Source organism: Lissotriton vulgaris, chromosome 10, assembly GCF_964263255.1.
Source record: "Lissotriton vulgaris chromosome 10, aLisVul1.2, whole genome shotgun sequence".
Lineage (NCBI taxonomy): Eukaryota > Metazoa > Chordata > Amphibia > Caudata > Salamandridae > Lissotriton > Lissotriton vulgaris.
The window spans coordinates 614,630,917-614,648,630 of record NC_141698.1 but is presented as its reverse complement, the minus strand read 5'-3'; positions in this window follow the sequence as shown (position 1 = coordinate 614,648,630).

Sequence of the window (17,714 nt, the reverse complement as noted above, 5' to 3'; positions counted from 1 at the left end):
ATAGCTTCACCTGGGGCTATTCGACTTCGTGACAGTGATAAATCCAAAGTACAGCACGGACTGAGAGGTGTGCGGCGGCGGGCCCAGAGTCACACGGACCCCCAACCAAACAGTACCTTTAGATAACGAAGTTAATGACAATGCATGGTGTTGTGGAGGTGATGCATCAATGTCGAGGTCGAGGCTGGCTCTCTGGCTGCCACTGGGGAGGTGAGGCGTTTTGTCCACAAAGAGGCTACATGTTAAGTCCAGGACAGGGGAAGTCAGTTGCGTTGGTGGTGAGGCGTCGGTTCCAGTGACGGTGCGAAGTCGGCGAGTTTGTGGAGTCACCCTCGGTGGTTATCGGCGCCGCGTTTATAGGATGAAGGTGCTGGCAATGACAGAGTCCGTGCGAGTGCTGCCATCAAGAAATGCAGATAACTGCAGGCGTCAGCAGGTGTCTATGGGTGTCGGAGCTGAGCTGCGGTGCAGGCCGGTCGGTGCTTAGTGCACTTCACAAATGGTGCACCTGGCCTCTGTGCATGTAGTGGCATCACAGCAGCATCGCTGACGGCGTCGGAGACAGGTCTTCTTGCTACTTTCAAGGTGCTTCCAGCTCCCACGACAGGAACAACCTCCAGAGGTCCAAAAGTGGAATAGGCACCTCCTGGCAGGTTAGAACTCTTAGCAACAGAGTTCAGGGGAGCTGGAGGTGAAGTCTTTGCGTCCCTGAGACTTCAGAAGAGGAGGCCAGCACACACAGGCCCTTGCAGATTCTTGTTCAAGCAGGTTCACAGCAAAGCTCCAGTCTTTGTCCTTTCCTTGGCAGAAGCGGCCACTGTAGGACAACCCCACACTGCACACAACAAAGGGGCAGTACACCTCTTCACAGCTCTACAGCTCTTCTCCGTGACAAAGGTACCTCTTGAGCCCAGAAGTCATCTAAAGTTCTGGGGTTAAAGGTCCACTACTTAAACCCCATTTTGTCTTTGTTCTTCTTTGTGGAAGGCTTCTGAGCCCAGTCGAAACCTGTTCTGTCCTCACTGGGGCAGTATGACCACGGGGGGTGGAGATAGCATTCTGCAAGGGAGACAGGCACTATTTAGGTGCGAGGAAAACTCCTCCAACTACTCTAAATGCATCCAAGGTCTATTCATCTCAATTCTGAGTCATTCAGGAAAGGCCAGGCACAACTCACCCCCCACCCACCCCCAGTGGCTGTCTACAGTGAATGCACATCCCCAGCCCCTGTCACTTCATAACCAGACAGTCAATCCCCAAACAGAGAGAGGCACACAAAATGGTTAAAAAAGAAAATGCCTACTTTCTAAATGAATTAGGATATCCTGGCTGATGAGGGGTGAAACCCCGGCACCGGTCCTAGGATGCTTTGATTCCGGTCAAGGGAGGACCTGGCTTGGCAGTTCGGACTGGACTGTTCGCATGAGGCACAGGGTCAATACAGATCTGCATATGTCAGGTCTAAACTAGGGTGGCATGGTGAGCAAAAGAATGATGGATATAATCCAGATATCTTGAATGGGGATGAATGTTTTGATTTGTTCTGCATTCTGTCCATCAACTGTGTGTCTTTTACTTTCTAAACACACAATTTAAAAGATGCGTTATTAAATTCGGACTTCAGAGAGCCTAAACTTTATTTCTCTATCTTATTGCAATGGGAAGTTATACTTGTAAGGTGTTAGAAAGTATCTTCAACATTATCCTATGGGGCAGATAGTCTTTCAATGGTGAAAAACGAAACCCACCGTATTCCCCTATCAGGACATTTCACACACACCAATGCATGTCCTACCTTTCACATACACTGCACCCTGTCCATGGGGGTACCTTGGGCCTACCATAGGGATGCCTTACATGTAAGAAAAGAGAAGGTTAGGGCCTGCACTTGCCAGGTCGACATGGCAGTTTACAACTGCACATAGACACTGCAGTGGCAGGTTTGAGATATCTTTTCAAGACTTCTCATGTGGGTGGCACAATCAGTGTTGCAGGCCCACTAGTAGCGTTTGATTTACAGACCCTGGCACACTCGGTGCACTTTACTAGGGACTTACCAGTAAATCAAATATGCCAATCAGGGAGACCCAATTGTAATAACAATTTACACGGGGAGCGCTTGCACTTAGACACTAATCAGCAGTGGCAAAGTGCCCAAAGCATCTAAGCCAGCAAACACAAAATCCAGCACAGCATAAAAAATACAGGAGGTAGAGGCAAAAAGTCAGGGGAAATCACGTCAATGAAGCCAAGTCTAACACACCTCTAAGCATATACAGTTAACAATTTTTTTTTAAATCAAGCAGTGCGCAGGTTAAAGCATTCAGATTGAGAAGAATTACCTTTTCTTTTTTCTAATTTAAATATATTTTATTGTAACATTGACAATACTTGGAAATTCATTGGAAGAGTAAATTAGCAACATAGAAAGCTGAGAGAGTTTGTATGCAAAACATTTTTAAAAAATCAGCATAAAATATACTAAACATAAAGGATCTCTGCTTTGTTCTTAAAAAGCTGAACATCTTCCCTTCTGTGACGCTTGTATGTCACAATATTGAGCAATAAAAATGTTTTCCTACAAATATATATTGCAAAGTAATTGACTCCCAAAATATTTGAAGGGAGAGATACATAGGTAAGTATGAATTAAATATTTTTAACCTTGGCCGCCAAAGCAAAACAGTGAAAACTGCCTTGATTCTGTAGGTTTTGAATAAAAAAAAAATAAACTGATTCAGGCATGGACTTTGTTCTACAGATGAAATATATGAGAACACACTTACAGATCTTAAAAGAAACCAGACGTTAGGTACCCTACACATTAGCAATTTGGCAGAACTATTTAAAGATAGTTCCCTACAACTAGAATCCCACAAGTTTGGCATAAAATGCACATTATTCCACATGGCCAGACCCGCATAAATTTCAGAGGCAGCATTGATGTGCAGTTTATTTGGCCAGACCAAAGCAAAATTAGAGACAGACTTGAACCTCTTTCATTAAGAAACATTTCAGATGTCTAAACTTTGCCTAACAGGATTGAGCAAAATATTGAAAAATATTGAAAAAACTGTAACAAAAGTGATCTAACTCAACTGCAACAAACAGTTACCCAATTCATCCCAATAGTAGAACATAAAAACTGTCACAGACAGACTTCTTTGGATAATGTAATCTGGCAGGCCAAGTAGGAGCGTGTTACCATACTGGTGTCTTTTGGTTAGTGCAGAGACAATCTTTTGGATTTTGCTTTTTGATTTACTAGATCCTGCTTTAGACCTAGTGGTTTCAAGTTCATTCAAGAATGATTTAGATCCAACAAGAGATCAACAAACCAACCATAAAACAATACAAAATAAAATACAAAATACATAGTATTTTCCATTAAAGTTTCTCCTAAAAACTCTCAAAATAATTAAATTAAATTGATGAAAACATGCATATTCATTAGGAGCAGACAGTAAGAAATGCTAAAATTCATTGATAATTAAATTGTATCTGCAATAAAAGGGTGTTAAAACTCATTCTGAGGTAGAGCAAGGTATGGGCAAGCAAAGGCAACATGATTTAAATCCTGATTGTCACTATTGTAGAGTTGACATTTCCCTGGTCAGCCTATTTACCAGTATAAGATCTAAGACGAAGGAAACCTAACCTAGTAGTGTTGTCCCTCTTAAACTATGATCAAGAGACAGGTACAAATAATCCTGCTTCTTACCAAAAGTTACTTTGTAGAAAAAAAGATTCCTACATGTTCAGGCCACAACAGTGTTTAATATCTAATGTAAAACTTAGTCTCAGGATAACCTGTTTTAAATATAGATGTGTCTGCCCATGGGACCATGAATCCAGGTGAGATGAGGTAGAACCCATTTTTTAGTGCAAATTGCAGATTCCATGTAAAACAGTTGTACTTATGCGAAACTCTTAAAACCTCCTATCTTAATAGTTCTCTGAGCGATCATTCATCCGCATGAAATAGGCTAAATGTCCATCTTATCAGTTTAGCAATTGTAATAGCAAATGTACTAGTTCTAAGTATAAGGTCTGTACATGAATTGCAGTGTTAACTGAAGAAAACTTCCTTAGGAGTTTTCCCTCATAGAAATTAAGATGAGACCACTTTGCTATAGGTGTGTGTTAGAAATTGGGTTCTCTAGATGGCAGAGGTAGTCACCTTACCTTGTCGAAGTAGGGACCCTCTCTTCTAGTCAGGGTAGGGGGATTAAACTTCTAAAATAACCCCTGCTCACCCCCTTGGTAGCTTGGCTGGAGCAGTCAGGCTTAATACAGAGGCAATGTGTTAAGCATTTGCACATAACACACAGTAATACAGTGAGAACACTGCAAAAGTACACCACACCAGTTTTAGAAAAATAGGAAGTACTTATCTGTGTAAAACAAGACTAAATTGATAAACATCCAACTCACAGTAATCAAAATACAAATATTGCAAAACTCGACTTAAAATACAGTCCTTTTAAGTTCGTAGTTCTTTTTGGTGCTATCACGGTGTTGTGAACAAACAAATCCAACGGTTCAGGCCGAATGCGGCGTTGTGGACCAGCTACAGTGTCGGGAAGACCTGCAAACAGTACCTTGGAAATGCAGGGCATCTTGGATCTTGCCATGAGCTCTGAAGAGGCAGCAGTGGCGGTCAGTAGGTCAGTGCAGGAGTCGTTGGGCCCATGAAGTCACACGTGTTGCAGAATGACATCCGTGAGGTTGAAATTAGCAGCGGCGAAGTCGGCAGGCTTTGGGGATGTGGTTTGAAGTGGAGTGGTGCGGCGTGCAGCACCCTCAGGTCACGGTGCAGGCAGTGGCTCGGTGAAGGTGTCCAGCAGCATCAGTGAAACTAGAGCTTCGGTGTGAAGCAGGGCATTGCTCGTTACGTGCTGGCAGATCACAGTGCAAGCCGTGGCAGCAGCGTTGCTGATGCGCTGTCATCAGTAGACGATCTGGAGATTATGGCGCTAGCATCGGTTGGACAAGGCTGTGGTGTGAGATGGAGTCGTGCATCGAGTAATTTACAACTGCTGCCCCCAGGCCACGATGCAGGCAGCAGTGTCGTTGTCAGCTTGGAACATTGTCATCAGGGATACCAGGGTAAGGATGTGAAGCGAGATGGAATGAAGTTCAGTGCCCTCAGGTTACGGTGCAAGCAGCGCCTCAGTGGTGGCGTCGGGCGTTGGTGAGATCAGGGTTGCAGTGCAAAATGGGGTGGTACAAACTTGGGCAGTGCTCTATGCAGGTCAGGAAGTCACAGAGCCAGCAGCATCATAGACAGTGGTGGTCACTTTTTCTTCTGTTGCAGCACAAAACTCAGAGTTCCCAGTGATGGTTGCAGATGATCTTGAAGTCTTTGAAGTTCCTGGGAGTTTTTGAACAGGGGGCAAGATCTACATAAAGCCCTTGGAGAAACTCAGGAAAATACATTGCAGAATCTCCAGTCCCCTCCTTTCACTGCTCAAGACAGAAGCAGCCACTTCAGGCCAACACAGCAAAGCAAACAGCAAAGTGATAGTTCCTGCTAAAAGCTTCTCCAGATTTTCTTCTTGGCAGGTTCCTTAGTCCAAACAAGTTCTAAAGTTCTGGAGTCAGGGCCCACAATTTTTGCTACTTTTGCCTTTGAACATTTAGGCAGCAAGTCACTCTTGGTCACTAGAAACAAGTTCTGTCCTCTCTAATCCATTTTCACTACAGCAAGTGGAGACAGCATTGTGCAGAGCAGACACAGCCTATTCAGGAGCTGGTGAAAACTCCTCCCACCACTCTGAATGCAGAAAGGTCTATTAAGCCTGGCTATGAGTCATCCAGGAAAGGCAGGCCACCCCTCAACTCCACTCCCCCTTGTGACTGTCTAGAGTGAATGCACATTCCCAGCTCCTGTCACTCCAAAGCCAGACAGTGAATACATAAACAGGAACAGGTACACAGGATGGTTAAACAAGAAAATGCCCACTTTCTAAAAGGGCATTTCCAACCACAAAATTTAAAAACCACCTTTACTAAAATACGTCCTATTAAATTCTGAGCTCAGGGAGCCTAACTCTACTTCTTTATCTTTTCCCAATTGAAAGTTACGCTTGTAAAATGTTACAAGGCAGCTCCAATGTTCATCTGTGGGGAAGACAGCCTTTCAATAGTGAAAAACGAAATGCACAGTATTTCACTATCAGGACATGTAAAGCACTCTACTACATGTCCTACCTTTTACATACACTGCACCCTGCCCATGTGGCTACCTTGGGCCTACCTTAGGGGTGACTCATATGTAGGGCAAGGGAAGCTTAGGGTCTGGCAAGTGGGTGTACTTGCCAGGTCAACATGGCAGTAAAACCTGTGCAGATACTGCAGTGACAGGTCTGAGACACCTTTGATATCCTACTTGTGTGGGTGGCACAACCAGTGTTGCAGGCCCACTAGTAGCATTTGATTTACAGGCCCTGGGCACACCTGTGCAGATTACTAGGGACTTAGTAGTAAATCAAATAAGGCAATCACAGAAACATCAATCGTAACACCATTTACATGGAGAGCATAGGCACTTCAGCACTGCTTAGCAGTAAAATAAATGAAATATTAAAAATAATTAACTAAAACATACTTAAAAATACTTAGATAGCCTTAAAATGATAAAATATTTAATTTAAGCTAAAAAAACATACAATTTTATTTTTTAAAGCACACATATATATATATATATATATATATATATATATATATATATATATATATATATATATATATATATATATATATATATATATATATATATTAACATGATATTAATAAAAAACATACAATATTTTTACCGTAGGATAGCGGGAAGGTAACATTTACTATTACCACTCCAGTGAGTGCAACAGTAGGGAAAGCGTTGGATAGCGTAGGGGTAAAAATTACTATTCCCACTCCAGGGAGTGCAACAGTAGGAAAACCGTTGGATAGCGTAGGGGTAAAAATTACTATTCCCACTCCAGTGAGTGCAACAGTAGGGAAAGCGTTGGATAGCGTATGGGTAAAAATTACTATTCCCAATCCAGAGAGTGCAACAGTAGGGAAAGCGTTGGATAGCGTAGGGGTAAAAATTACTATTCCTACTCCAGTGAGTGCAACAGTAGGGAAAGCATTGGATAGCATAGGGGTAAAAATTACTATTCCCACTTCAGTGAGTGCAACAGTAGGGAAAGCATTGGATAGCGGGAGGGTAAAAATGACTATTCTCACTCCAGAGAGTGCAAAAGTAGAGAAAGCGTTGTATAGCGTAGGGGTAAAATTAACTATTCACACTCCAGAGAGTGCAACAGTATGGAAAGCGTTGGATAGCATAGGGTTAAAAATTACTATTCCCACTCTAGTGAGTTTAACAATAGGGAAAGTAAATATTTAATATATTAATACAAATAAATGAAATATCAATACCCCCAAAAAAAGTATTAAAAGTAAATACCAATTTAATATATTATAATAATTAAGCAATTAAAAAAAAACAAATAAATATTAATTATTAAAATTCATTAACTATTAATACACATTAATTAGCAAATAACAATTAATTATTTAACAATTACAAATTCATTACCAATTAATTCAAAATAAATACCAATACATAAATAAAAATATTTAATTAATTTCAATTAAGTAACTTCCCACCCTATTCCCCTATAAACCCACAACCCGCTACAGAAAATACATTATTAAAATTCACATAATTATCAATTAATCAATTAATAAAAATGAATTACCAATTAAACATTAATTAATTACCATTTACAAATTTATTAATTACAAATTAAAAATAAATTAACAATGCATTCAAAATAAATACCAATAAATAAATTAAGATATTTAATTAATTACAATTAAATTACTTCCCACCCTATTCCCCTATAAACCCACAACACGCTATATAACTAAAACGCAAAATTAAATTAAAAATAATTAATAATTTCTAAAAATTAGTATTTTATTTAATATAATTAAATGACTTCCCACCATATTCCCCTGTAAACCCACAACCGGCTACAGAATTAAATTACGCAAAAATTAAATAACATAAAATTCATTACTTAAAATAAATAACAAAAAAAAATACACTTTTCACACATATACTAACATACAAAACACTTTGAAAAACTTCGATATTATTAAAAATTCGATATATTTTAATTACCTATATTATATACTTCGATATTTTGACTTTCTATATTTATAAAAATCGATATTACATTACTTACCTTAAATTCGATATTTTTGATGACTATATTCTGTCCATTCGATATTTTGTCCTTTCTATATTTTGAAGTCGATATTTATGTAAGTCGATATTTTTTACTCGATATTTTGTGTAGTTACCATACATAGTTATTATGCAGGAGATTGTAGTCCTGCTGATTTTCCAAGAATCCTTATGAATAATGAATGAGGCTAGTTAGCACGGAAAACCCCACATCCTGTAAGCAGTGCCGTAACAAGGTAAAAGGTCAGGCCCTAGAACCGTTATGTAGTTTAATGGCAGGGAAAATATAGATGAAAGGTTTGGTTGGCACCTTAGCCTATATTGGGGTGCCTATATGAAACATAACAGTAAGAAACTCTACACCTAATGTCCTCCTTTGTGTACAAGACATTCACTTTGTGGACTACTCCTGGACACATTTCCACATCTGATTTGAGTAATATTTTGGACTTTGGACTCTAGACAATTTGGCATCTACAACTATGGTTTCATCCAGCATAACTGACTTCTTCACTTTTGGTTTTCCCTGTTTCGTTTGGCGCAATTTTTTATTTTAACCTTGTTCACTACAATAAATACACTAGTCACAAAGTCATTGCCTCCTGGAGCATCTCTCATATTTAGCAATGCATATATACACTTCAATGAAATTTGCAATGCCAGAAAAGCTACTTTTGTAAGCATGGATGTTTAACTCATGATCGCAACCATATCAGACCAACACATACATACAAGTGCCTGGTTGTATAACCTCTTTATTCCATTGTTCAAATCATAGACTGATATAATGTCAGAAACATGCATATCAGACATCACTCAAATATACTGTGTCAGTGATGGCAGTTTCAGTTGCAGACATTAACAACATGGAAGGAGGGGACACAGTAGACAATTTCCTAAACAATAGGTGAAGTAAAATTGGGTCTACAACATCAGTTGGAGCCATATTGCCTACCTCACAAAAGAAATCCACAATCATTTAAACCAATAAACAGACACATGGCGGCACAACCGTTTCTAATCATAGGGTCATTCCAATCCAGTTTTGCTGCATCTGGTGGAATGTCACAAACAAATTTCAGAGATGTGTCACAAGCACTGTGGCCTTCAATGAGGAGACACATCAACATCTACATACAGTTCATACACAATGAGGATTTATCCAATATGAAGGCAAAATACCATGGTTTGGGCGCAACACAACATTGTGTTGGTGCACATCATTGAACACATATTGCATTAGGACCACCACAGCACAAGGAACAAGCACAATGGATTCTTCATCACTTTCATCCTATCACTGTGCAAGCTGTCTTGGTACAGGTTTTTTACACCCAAAGTCTGTGACAAACATTCCCAGGAACAATCCATGTCCACTTTGTACGTCAAAACAGCATCATATACCTGCTAATGTCACAACTCTGAAATGTCTAAATAAAGATGCCACGATGACCGAAACAAAAAGGTTAGCCATGAAACTATACATATAGCACAATTCACAGGAGCCCAAAAGCCCACTCCACCGGTTGGTGTGTTCTTCCATGGGCCTCATTGAAGTGGACTTCCCCTGGTGCTGCTGATTCCTCAACAGTGCCAACAACCATGGATGGTTGGGATACGCTGAGTCTCTTAGATGGGAGACAGACAGAAGTGCAACATTACATTGCACACTTTCTGATTATACTGCCTAACATTTCTCATACAAAATTAGGACAGATCAAACTTACTAACAAGCCAGGACCTCTCTGGTAGCAGTTGTGACATCAACGTGGGTATGATTTTGTTCTGTAGTACGAAGTAATCGTGTGCAGATCCTGGGAACTGGGCAAAGACATTTGAGATGTACAAATCTGGTAAACAGACAACTTGAAGAAAGTGATTCCAACAGATGTCGGAAGCATCCCCTGGCGTTCCACTCTTGTGTGACTGGAATAATCCAGATCAATTAATATAAACAAAAGTTCATAAGAGTCTTTATGTGGAAATAGTCTTATTTATAATCATAAGTTCATATTTCATTCCATATTGGTCATTTCCATAATTCGTAATATGCAATTAAAACAACATATTTTTCAGTCCAATGCATTTCGGGCTGAATCGCCCTTCATCTGGGACCAGAAGGTGTTGTTTTTTCTAACTGGCTTGTCGGATCACTAGTCAAAATTAATCGACGCGCGGCGTCTCTTGTGGTTTAGCTCGTCCATGAATGAATCCGTGAAGTGTTTGGAGGAAGTAGATCAGCCTCCAATTGATGGCATACATCCTGTTTTGTTTGTCTGTTTAAAAGAAACTTCTTGATTATGTGCCCTGATATTATTAGACCTGTCAGCGGCATTCGACACTGTCAGCCATACCCTGCTTTTGGACAGATTGGCCGCGTTTGGGATACAAGACATAGCCTATAAATGGCTTAAATCCTTTCTTTCTGGAAGATCTCAAAGGATTCAACTGGAGGATTGTACATCAAACTTGGGTACCCTGAAGTGCGGAGTCCCCCAGGGATCTGCCCTGTCCCCACTCCTTTTTAATCTAAACCTGCAGCCTTTAATTGATTCTTTGGTTAGCATGGGCTGTAAAACTTTTAACTATGCGGATGACACCCAGCTGTTACTCAGTATCGATAACACTGCATCCGCACAGACCCATGCTAAAAAAATACTTAGTCATACGGTGAACTGGATGACAGCAAATTCGTTGAAAAACTGAGGTCCTGGTGGTCTCATCTGAAGCGTCTCCTTGGGGTGATTTGTTTTGGCCGCAAGATCTTGGCCTGACCCCTAAACCCTGTTCCAACGTAAAAAGTCTTGGCATTAAGATCGACCATGAGCTGTCAATGGTCAGCCAGATCTCCTCAGTGGTTGGGACCTGTACTAACCTAATTAGACAGTTACGTAAGTTAGTCCCTCTGCTTTCCCCCTCCACGCTCCGTACAATTGTCTCTGCCACAATCATCTCAAGACTAGATTACGGGAATGCCCTGTATTTGGGTCTCCCGAAAACACTGATAAATAGACTGCAAGTAGTCTTGAACGATGCAGCTAGGCTGATCTTTAGGCTACCTAGACGCACTCATGCATCGCCGCTGTTATGTAAGCTACATTGGCTCCCCATAAAACAACGGGTGGAGTTTAAAAGTTTGTGCATTTCCCATAAGGCAATCTATGGTCAAGCACTGGCTTACATTAAAGAATGCCTTGTAGTCTATAAACCCACATGATCACTAAGGTCCTCGAACACTCAACTGCTGTCTTGTCCTTGCTATAAACTAGCTACGAAGGGTGGCAGATCTTTCTCAGTGGTGGTCCCACAGGTTTGGAACAAACTCCCTGAATCTCTTCGTAAGGAATCTAACTTGCTGCAGTTCAGGAAATCTCTAAAAACACTCCTGAGATGCCCTAAGCTCTACTTAGTGCCATGGTTCCATGCATCTGTTCCTCCGTTAGCTTAGCTTACTTCTGTCAAAAGCGCCTTGAGACCTGACGGTGATTTGGCGCTATACAAGCTGTAGTAAACATAAACATAAACATAAACATGCCATTCTTCCATGGTCTGAAGGTCTGGAAATGGACGGTACACTGGAGCTGTCATCTCCGCCCTCTCCTAGGGTACCTATTTAAAGAGTGAATACAAGTTAGAACATTGGTCACAGTGTCCAGAGTTACAGATGTATATACATATATATATATATATAAATTAAGCTAAAAGTCATGTGCCAAAACAACTGCCTGAGAAAGCATTACACTTTTTACATGAATATTGTCTACTTGTCTACTGTATGATATACCCCAATAATCCCCATAGTGGCCTTCACATGTGTCTATAACACATACGTGGGCATCATCCATTCAGGTGTTATAAATTTGCACAATTATGATGATTTCATGAAATTTCAGGTCAAAAACCTCCAACGACAGTATACAGTGCACTGCTCACATTTTGCCTTTATGCACAGTGATGCACTACACAGATAATTTGTGTACTGTAAATTACATGGGAATGGAGTATTTCAAATTTAAGCAGGTGAGCTCTCATTTGTAGTGGTGGTGACACACTTAACAGTCATCAATACTGTAGTTCCAACCGCTAAAATGGCAGATGCCTGACCTCAAATATAGAAAAATTTGAACTACTGCCACCAGTAAAAATCAACAGGACAGTGGGTGGTTTCATTCACGGTGGACACAGCAATAGGCTAACATTGGTGATTGTGATGGTTGTGGCCCATTGGCTGTGTGCGGCTACGCTGAAGGTAGCATATTTTTGTACAAAAACATGTACGCCACAGGTTGAAAGATAACTCACTTGCCTCCTGGCACTGTTGCTATCAACACCTCTTCCATTTTAGCTGCTGTTTGCCACCTCTGGGAGTAATCATGCCAGGCCAAGCAGGTGAGAGGGCCCCTGCCTTCTCTAAGAGGAGCTAAAGAAACATGTAGACGAGGTCCTTCTCCTATGTGGCCAGCTCAATGGCTCAACAGAGGAGCAGGTAACTAACTTGAATACATTTTTTACTCTGTTCGACTCCATTCTTTCCATTCCCACGGGCTACAATGTACCCTTGAGTATCAGAGTGAATTATGATTACTGTTGTTAATATTTTGTATATCTACTCAGGACAATCATGTAGTGAATTGTGTATCTACTGTACATAGCATTACCATTGTGACGTCTGTTGTGTGTTAATCCCTAGATCAGGGGTCTTGAAACTAGGGAGCGGGCCCCCCTACTGGGCCTTAACTGATCCCAGGTGAGGCACCATGCTCTGGTCAAAAGAAGCATAATCTTGATAGCTTTATTTTGCTTTCAACTGAAAACAAATGATCAGCAGTTAGCCACTCTGTAATCACTAACATAATGTGTCATTTATATCTGGCATGGAGTATGTGTCAAAAGGGAAAGGACTCCAAATATTCCTCAAACCTCCATGCCCCCCATTTCAGACAATCACACTGTATTACTTTACACTTTAGTAAGGCCTAGCTAATCAGAATAGTTTGTTTGGCAATCAAGTATTCGATTGTTTTTTTAAAAGCTTTAACATAACTGTCATGTTTAAATATTGCACATTTAATAGTTGCAAAAAATTCTGAGGGGGCCCCAATTTTATTTTATTTTATTCTGGGGAGCTCGGCTTCAAAAAGTTTGAGGACCACTGCCTTAGATTCTACTTTTGGAGAACTCACATATCTATGCATTTACACTTTTCATGGTACTGATGATATATTGGCTAATCAGAAGATGGCAAATGTGCATCCAAATGTGTAGGGTTTTATGCATGAGCTGTATATGTATACTGTAAGATGCAGATGAGGATGTGATTAGTTATGTGTACAGTCCCACAATTCACTCACCCTAGATAAGGGCTCGCCAAACTGTTGTTTGGGAGCTATGTATACCACACAGATACCTTCAGAATTCCACTCTACCTTAAGGTCACTTATTCAATGGCCAGAAGATGTACATTTTTGTTTGGGAGTGTTTGAAATGTGAGGTTCATGTGGGATCAGTATGCAAAATCTGCAGAGAGCAAGGCCTGACAATGAGTTGTGACCAGTCTGGTACACAGTTACTGTAGTAATACATATTATGTACATAGTAATCTCCCTGCAGTGCTGCATATCCTTGTATATTACAAAAAGGAGTATTCTCAACCACTACTAGCCCAGATTAGTTTTACATGGATTACATTTGAAATTGTGACTGATGTACCCCACTGACCTGTAACTTCTTTCAGTTGACCCACAACCTTGTGTTTCATTTACTTCTGACAGGCCCCTTACTCCCACAGGTCTGGTGACACTTACCCATAAGTCATGCTTGCATTCTACATGCCTACAGCACAGGTGAGATGTTAACAATGCAGAGAGTTGGTTATTGAAGAGTTTTTGGTATGTGAATCATCAGCTTTGTTACAATTAACCAATCCAACAAGACATACAATGGTATGTTGAATGTCATCCCTGTAACAGTGTGTCACGATCGCGGGGTTCGCGAACTACATTTCCCGGCATGCTCCGGGATAGAACTACAGGTCCCGTGAACCTCCGCGACGCGCTGCATTCTCGCGAGGAACTTCTTTAAAGAGAATGGCGGCCGGGGATCAGTGTCGGGTATTCCTGTCCTGGTGCAGTTTCTAATTCGGAGTTATTCGTTCCTGGTGTGGTAAGGGTGCTTGCACCACAGTTCTTAGCAGCAGAACGCTGTTTGCTGCCTTTTGGTTCCTGTTTGCTTTGGGGGTTAAGCGATAATGGTGTTATCGTGTTACCGGTACTTTGCCTTGGGTGTTCTATGGATGTGTCTCGGTTGGCATTTTCGGCCAACGGTGGTGGTTCTTTTAGGTGCTATTAGACATTGGACAGCATCTCTTGCTGTACTGGTTTCTTTGCTGTGATTTGGATGAAACCTTAGACCCAGCTAAGGAGTATTAGTTGGTGTTGTGAACTTCAGGAGTTCCAGTGGAGCTTTGTGTGTGGCATATAAACTGTGTGGAAAGGCTATTTGCTTAACTCTGCTGTAGGTGTTAACTGTGTATTTGACTCTTCTATTAACAGGGGTTCTGGAGGGGTGGCTACACTCTTCCCCTGTGAGGTTTAGTGGAGCCAATTCTTAGGTATGTTCATATGTCATGTATAGCTGGTTTTGTATATGAACGCTGGATCTTCTTTCCCATATATATCACATGTGTTCTTGTATTTTGTACATTACTTTAGTTACACCGTATCAACCCCTACGCTGCCTCTACACATCTACAAGGCTTTATTCTCCTTTTACAGGTATAGCCCTTTATAGTACTTTCCAGGGCATTGTGATGTTTAAAGCATAGGAATCTAGTCTTATGTATATGTTCTGTTTATGTCTTTCAGATCTCCCTCCGTGCCGTCCCCTTCCTTTCCTTCCCTGATCTGTTTTATTATCCCCTCACTTAATCCTGTCAACGCTTTGTGCCATTACGGCTATTCAGGCATTGGCTCGATTTAGAGGTGGGCTTACCAATCAACAAACCGATCCTGAGGACTAAATCATAACAGAGTGCCACATATGGCACAAGGTGTGTCCTGTGATGACACTACATACCACACAAATCTCATCAGAAGTAGTATGATATCCCATTAAGAAATCCACATGTCCACACATACCAGTGAGGTGCTGTCAATGACACACATGACAGTAATTTCTTTGTGACCTAATGCTTAGGATGTAGTCTATATTATTGGCCGGTATGGACCTGAGGGATAGAATCGATTTTCCTGTAATCACAGTAATCTTTTGTTGGCATGATGCATCTATCTTATTGTGTTTATTCTTCATTAATTGCTATAGTTTTATCTACCTAGTTAAGTTAATAGGTAATTCCTTTAGCCGTCGTTTTTCTATATTCCTTAAACATGAACCGAAAACCAGACAGACGCCATTTTGTTTGTACACACATTAGATTCGGCAGCGGTCCTGTGCTGTCCTCCAAGTAGTCAGTAGGCCCTTGCTAGTTGAGTTATAAGAAGTAGGTGAAGACCTTTAGACCCAAGGTCACATCTGGCTTCAGAGGTGATAAGCGCATTCCTGAAGGCACCGTGCCTGTGCTCCCAGGCCCCAAGACGAAAGGGAGTCACCCCTCCTGACCCTCCTCAATAATAGTAGAAGCAGACTTTCAAACTAGCCTTGTGTGCCATATATGGTCTTTCCTTCTAGCTTCAGTGCCAATTAGTATCTTTCCATGTACGGTGATCTCATGCATCATGATAAAGGTATATATGCCATGTATTGACTATGAACCGGCAGTCTTCTCTGCGCACCAGCTGGGTGATAACGGAGAGGCTCCTCTATAGAGTACTTTGCTTAATAAACAATTGATTTTTCTTCACTGCCAACTGACTGATTATTTTGGTAAAACAGTATTGGGACTATTGGTAGGTATATCTCCTTATGTTATTTTTTTATTACATCAGTTGGCGACTCTGGTGGGACTCCCCGTTTGGGGTCATCCTCACATAGACGGGACAAGAAGGACAAAGAAAGGGGAGCTCTGGTCGAGGGGGTGGACTGATTAACGATTCTGGCTGTACTTCGCTCTCATGATCAGAGAGCCCCAGCTGCTAGTGAACCCTCGCCGGATTCCTATGGGCGTAACTCAGGAGCTGACCGTGTTGGTCGTCAGGAGTGGGCAGTGGAGAGCACGCAATTGTACCTGTGTGCACCAGGTGAGTGTATGGATTTTGGTGTTCTCGGATTACGCTGTTGAACGGCGTTTAGGAAACAGTTACCTGTATTGGATTTGGTGGTCAGTGTACCACGGAGAACTTTGGAGGTGTGACGGGGCGGCGTTGTGGTTTCAGGGGCAGATGCTCTACGGACTTGTTTGGTGAATAATAGAGGTTTCAATCGGACGCCTTGGTGTGGCACGTGTGGTGTGTACCCGGCTGGACTGTTCTCGGAAAGGCCTGTGGTTGCACCTGGGTAGCCTTTTGGACACATCTGAAGCGGCGCTAAGGCAGCGGGCTCAGTCAGAATAGTCCTGGAGGTGAACTACGGAGATCACTGGATGGTTTGTAGGACGCTCTGTGGTTAATTCCTGTCTGATGGCCTCTTGGTAGTCTTCGGACTGCCTGATTTTGGTATCTGTCGGTCTGGTGTTTCGAATCAACAAGTTCTCCACGAACGGGAGTCGACGGGCTCCGTTCCTTGGTTTTGGTTTTGGAAAAGACATGTCATTTTGAATATTATATGTTTTTGTTTGTCCGTTTTGTGTGTAGTATTTTAAAGAAAGATTGAAATTGTATGAACATGGCCATGTTTGAAAGACTGTTTTCTTGTGAGTGTATTGCTATTGAATAAGGATGTCATGTTTTAGTAAGTTGTGTTCTAGATGTTGTTGCCGCCGTAGGAGCGGACGATTGGATGAAAGCCAGCCTGCCCCGCCAGAGGGCAGTCCGAGTTTTGATATGAATGTTTAGCATGGTATTTCACCTATTTTGTTTAATAATTTATGGCACAAATATACTAAGGATAACGTGGAATTGCAATGGCCTTTAACAGGGTCATTTGATGAGAAAAAGATACAGCATTCACAGGATCGATTGTTCGCTGAGAGAAGCCGGCAAGCGATGTTCGATTCTTTACAATTATGGCAAAAAGAGGCGAAACGCTGACGCATAAGGGAGGAAAAGTTGCTCAAAATAAAGGGAGACCCTAGAAGGCTATAGCCTTCGACAAAGAACAGACTGAGAAAAGTATTGATTGTACGGATAGACAGTTTAGATTGCAGGTAGATAAAAGCTATATAACGCGAACCGTGCCGGAAGATGAAATAGAGGACTTATTAAATACGGGTCCACCACCCCCTTATGCTCCGCAGCGAGCATTCTCTGCAGTACCTCTTGCTACGGCCCCAGCCCCGACAGCCTAGGAAGCTACGGCTCCTGTTGCATCTATGGCCCCCGCTCCTAAGGGACCAGCTCATGCTCCTACTTCTTCA